Source organism: Eubalaena glacialis, chromosome 17, assembly GCF_028564815.1.
Source record: "Eubalaena glacialis isolate mEubGla1 chromosome 17, mEubGla1.1.hap2.+ XY, whole genome shotgun sequence".
NCBI classification, from domain to species: domain Eukaryota; kingdom Metazoa; phylum Chordata; class Mammalia; order Artiodactyla; family Balaenidae; genus Eubalaena; species Eubalaena glacialis.
In genome coordinates this window covers 5,468,209-5,473,969 of record NC_083732.1, presented here as the reverse complement: position 1 = coordinate 5,473,969, position 5,761 = coordinate 5,468,209, and the positions used below count along the sequence as shown (strand labels likewise).

At 38.9% G+C, this 5,761-nt stretch overlaps 1 pseudogene; it reads right to left on the bottom strand.

Annotated features, from left to right (window-relative positions):
* Nucleotides 1–224: 224 nt before the first annotated feature.
* On the bottom strand, nt 225–5,265 carry LOC133077443 (GSK3B-interacting protein-like; annotated as a pseudogene).
* Nucleotides 5,266–5,761: the final 496 nt, after the last annotated feature.

Below are 5,761 nucleotides of genomic sequence, written 5' to 3'. Positions count from 1 at the left end.
GATGGTATCACAGCAATGGCCTCAGGATTTCCTTAATGAATCAGAAACTGAGAAACACAATTCGTTAGTCAATAAAGTTCTCAATCAAAAGCCTAAATGTGAAGCAAAAAATGATAAAGACACAAAATCAAAGATGCATTTTCTACTATGACCATCTGCAAGAATTTCAAGCTTTATGTCAACGTGTGTACCAGCAACAGCCCCTCTAACAGGAAAAAACTTAGTCATGACTGTCCATCCCTTTTCAGTTTCAAGTCTTTGAAGGAGTGCATTTCCAAATGCTTCCTGGTAGGCAGGGCTGAGCGCATCCAGCAAGGAGTAGACTGTTTCATGGTAGGGAGTCTGTAAACCATCATCCACCTGGTCGAAAGCACAACCCACCACCCCGAGCCCTGCTTCAGTGAGCTCCAGGCAGTATCTATTCCTTTCTCTTGTTTCCACATTGATATAGGCCACATCGTCTGCACAGCACAGGGGTTTTGAGACAAACATGGTGTTAACTGCAAAGAGAACGTCATTTACAACCGCTTCAGCTTCCAGCCTCATGTCTTTCATATCGGATCCTTCAAAACCATTAAGCTCTGCATCTTCTTCAAATCCTGACACACTGCTCAGCTCCATGGGATTACAGTCGTTTCCCTCCTGCAAAAATCTTTGACCTAAGCCCTTTGACTCCAAGTTGGGTGATCTTTACAGTAGGTGGAGTGGCTGCAGCTGTGCCCTCTTTCGGCTCTGAGAAGCATGCGATGTGGGAACACTCCCATCTTACTCCTGCCATCTCAGGCACAAGTCTGCGAGTGCCCCGAGTCCTCCTCTTACTCCCTCCCCAAGCATCTGGCCATTTATTTATTTTAATTCAAGGGATACAGATTTTCTGGACATCTGCAACTCTAACCAAGATAATAGCTACCTTGTACCAACGCAAATTCCTGCCGAACAGATTCCGTTGAGATGCATAAGTCTAATATGCATATTCTAAGTATAAGGTGTGGTCTGTGCCCTTAAGGAACATTCAGCCAAATAGAAAGACAAGAATAACTCCCTGAAAAAGAATAATTTTGTTAAACATTTATTCTCAGCGTTCTAAGAGGCATTCTGTTCCTTGCCTTTCCGAAATAGGTGGTTAGCCAATTCCACAAAAGATGTTAGGAGGGAGAACCCCAAGTGTTAACCTGTTGATATTCTACAACAGTTCACAGCAGGGCCAGGACCTAGGGCCTTGGTGTCATTTTTTTTAGATTTTATTTTTTAGAGCTGCTTTAGGTTAATAGCAAAATGAAGCAGAAGGTAGAGAGATTTCCCATTTATACCCTGCCTCCACACATGCACAACTTCCCCTATTATCAACATCCCTCACCAGGGTAGTACATTTCTTACAGTTGATGAACCTACACTGACACCTCGTTATCACCTACAGTCCAGAGTTTACATTAGAGTTCACTCTTGATGTTGTACATTCTATGGGTTTGGGGCCAGCTACCACCATACTTCCCAGGGACTATCGATATTTGGACCCATAAATGTTAGGTATGCCCCAGAGCCAGGGGGAACAGAGTTGGAAGGGGAAAAGGGATCCGGGTAAAGAGGGAGAACAGAATGATTTCCAGATCATCCATCTGAGAAGTTTACATTTTTATGCCTCCAACTGTTTATTTAGCTGACCGTGTTTCATAGAATGTGGTATTATGGGGCAACAGAGTGTTTTTCTTTGATTTCATAGAGGCGAGTTCTATTTCTATTTTTCTAGAAATTAGAGAAACCTCTGTTTTTTACTCTGTATAGGGTATATTTTATCAGACATATTTCTTATGTTTCTAGTGTAACACAAGTATCTAAGTAAAAAAGAGAACATTTCCTATAATAAGGGTATAATATGATGATAATGGAAATATAGGTATGATGTTAGAAGTATGGTTTTAATGCTATCTCTTCAATATATGTCATAGGACTCAATGGAAATGCTCACAGGGGCATCAAACAACTAAGGGGTTTGAGGAGGGGTGTTTGTTCTCAGCCCAGGTCAGGGGATTTGGCCATCTTCTCAATTATCTATACGTCTGTGCTTTTTTTTTTAGCATCTTCCACTATAAAAAGCTTAGAAGTGGGGTCCGATATCCTAATCTATGAGGCAACTTCATGAAAGGAGAGAAAAGAATATCTTTTATCTTCCATTAGACCCAGAGAAATTTGAGAACATCTACCCACAAAGTCAACAGAAGAAAATGAGTATTCATATAATGGTACCCAACTATTAAACTAAAGAAAACAATGATTAAAGATCAAGCAGGGTTTATTTCAGCTATATAGAATCATGCAGAAAATTCAACAAAAAGCCAATCAAATCTTATACTGTCAAGAAAACTAATTATCACTGAAAAAGATACCAATATGACCAGATTTTAAATTTTTTAAAATACTTCTTTGTGAGAATATTTTTCATATATACTAACCTCTCCCAGATCTAGATATAACTTCAAGTCCATCCCTGTGTTTTAACTCTTATTGTTGTTTTGTTTTGTTTTATTTTTCCCGCTTTAGAGAGAATTGACAAATTCTGACATTTGTTCAGCTAAAGATTCAGACACTCTCAAGAAATAAAACAATAGTCCATACAAGTTTGCAAGCGACATGTATTGTGTCTTTTAAAACAAATTCCAATACAAACTGGACTTTGGTCTGAGATCACATTGTAAATGCACTGGAAAAGAGTACTAGAGTCACTACTATATAGCTTTTTATTTAAAAACTACTAAAGAAGTAAGTGAAATCAAACTACACTTCAATAATTGTCCCAACTTCGTGTTGATCCAGCCTTGATTTTCTAGGTATTCACCCAGAGTGTGCGGGCTACCACTGTCTTATGCCGCTGTATAAAATGTTGCTTATGCCGTCCTGAAGTATTCAGACTCTATTCATTAGAACAGTGGAAGGTTTATACAGAGAGCAATGGTATAACCAGAAACACATTTTGAAAGGATAGCTGGAAATACCATGGAGAATGAGTTTAACTAGAAATATATAGGCAAACCACTTCATACTCTTTCAAAAAGAAAATTTTAAAAGAATGTTAGATTCATTCATTAACTCAAAAAGCATTTGCTGAGTAGCTATTCCATTACATCACAAAGTGGTTTTCTTTAAAGAGAGTCCTGGCATTTAGTGATAGTTTAGTTGTCTTTTTAGACAGAACAAAGATAAACTTGTTATTTTTGGTAACAAATCAGTACAATCTTTACTGTGCTCTTGACATGGTGCCACATAATATAAAGGACTAAACTACATCCAACAATAGATGATGAGAACTTCAGCGTGGGCAGAGGCAATGAAATTGAAAATAAAGGAAGTGTGCAGAAGGAACTGTCTTCAGCACCCATGGAGGACACACGCGAAGAGAAGAGTGTGGAACTTGCTCCTGCTTCCCGGGATTTGAGTCTACTGGTCTACCCGGGATACCCCAGATGTGCCACCAACCTCAGATGCATGTTCTTCAAAAGGAGAAGACAGGACTAAACTCTAATTCCCCTATTAGCTCTAAAGACTCTTAACTTTATCTTAGTTAAGAACACACTGTGTCGTATAAAAAATTCAAAGAATTAGAGAATTAGCCTCAATTCACATTGGAGGAAAATTTGTCATTTTGATAGCATTCAGCTACAATTTTCAAATATCCTTGCTTATAACAAGGAACTAAAGTAAGCTAGTGGTGCTGCATGCAGAATTTATGCAAAACTTCACTCATATTTTAAATAAATTAGAAGTAATTTTCCAACATAATTTGAAGTCTTGATGAGAAGGTGCAATTTTATTCATGAAATTTCCTTTAATTCTGGTTATAACCTACACAAACAGCTAAGGATATATGAATAGCATTTGTTAGTTATGGTACTTTTTTAGATTGGCCTCTCAATGAAGTCCCGTTCTTTTCTCAAGTCCAGAAAGGCAGTTCATGTAAAAGGAGCTATTATTCCTTGATAACTACTCAGTGGCTCTCTGTATAGTATTGCCTCTGCGTCATGTGGTTTAGCAATTTTTAAAAAGAAATTCTTTAAATAGGAATACCAAATAAACACAGGTGGGGAATTTCTACATATAAAACTGTTATAAAATTTGTAACTTAGAAGTGCACTTTTATAACACATTAATATTTCCATTTAACATAGATGAAAGATTAACACTAGTGATTTTAAAACATTGTTTTAAAAAGAAAATAAATAACAAATTATTCTTATCTTTAAGAGCCATGAGACCACCATCACTCTGTAGTAACACTAAGTAATGCAATAGTTGATATTCTTCCCTATCTTGGGACTAGGTAAAGAACCCAGTAATTCAATAGCTCAGAGGGAGGGTAAAAAGCGAAGGGAAGGAGGTCCAGGCTGTGCAGTAGGGAAAGGGGGGCTGCAACCGGATTAGGAAGAGTAAAATTATCCCCTAGTAATTTGTATGGAGAAGTAGCCCAAAATCATGGTTTTGGTGTTTCCCCCTGTAAAACTAGTCTACATTCTTTTTATGATGATCTGTAAGCTCATTTATCGATGAATCTTGTTTCAGGTGGGAAGAAGGAAGAGTGGCCTTTATTTTCAATCACTTATAAATTTATGGAACAAATAGGATAAGCTGCAGATGGGCGGGTGGTGGTTAGGGAAGGGGGGATTACCTGCACTTTCAATTTTGGCTCATAATCATTTAAAACTGAATAAATCTGACTGTGATGTGCAATGAGGAAAACTCTAGCCTATAAGTGCTCTCTGCCTATGAAAGTAACTAGGTCCACAATGACTACATACTAACTTGCAGTTTTTAACGTTCTCTTTTTCTCAGACACGGTTTTAAAAGAGTTCAGGATGGTCAGCTCTGGAGCCAAATCTTCTGTGAAAGAACAAAGACAATGTGAAAGGACAGGTCATTAGTTAGGCTCCGTGTGACTGCAGGAGCAGAACCCACAGAAATTCATAAACCGTGGAATCAAGACAGAAACTTAGCAGTCAAACAAAAGTAATGCCCAAGGAAACTCACTGAAGTACTACGAAAAGGTCAGCAGTCTGTATCAAATACCACAGAGAAGAGAAGTGTATTTGGCTTTTCCAGTTTCACTCCAAGAGAATAAGAAAGGATGGTTCCTAATCACCGGCAGGTACCAGTTTGTCCTCATAGCTGCCAGCCATGGAAAGGAAATTCACCAACCAGCACTGAAGCAAAGGTGACCCCATGCAACTTACCTGTGTGGAGCTCAAATGCTATATAGATGCCTTTGGAACCAGACATCACTGAGAGAGTGGATGGGGGTCACCATGTCTCATCGACTTTTGCAGCTTTGTCTGAGAGTCTGCAGACATAGGGGGTCTTCCCATGGAGACCCTTCATCATGTAAAAAAGATCCAGCAAGTCTCCGTGGAGCATAGACTTGAGTTGAAGAGTTAGAAAGCAAACCACACAGAAAGAGAACTGCTGGCAATCCTGACAGTTTCCCTACCCTTACTGGCCGCCAGCCTCCCTTCATTTTCACCTAGTGTACAGGACTTTGGTGCCAAATGGATCTTGATTTAATCCAGCTACAGTATTCATTAGGCATGAAGTTCAAGATAAGTCCCCCTCAGAGCTTCATTTTCCTCATCTGTAACGTTGGTGGCATCTAGGCTGTATTAGTTAATCTATGAAATTGCCTACCATGGAGCCCAGTCTACAGAAGCGGGAACCATAGTGCTTGGTTTCTACTTCAGACTCTAAAATTCCTACCTTAATTATTTGTCATTGGTCCCAG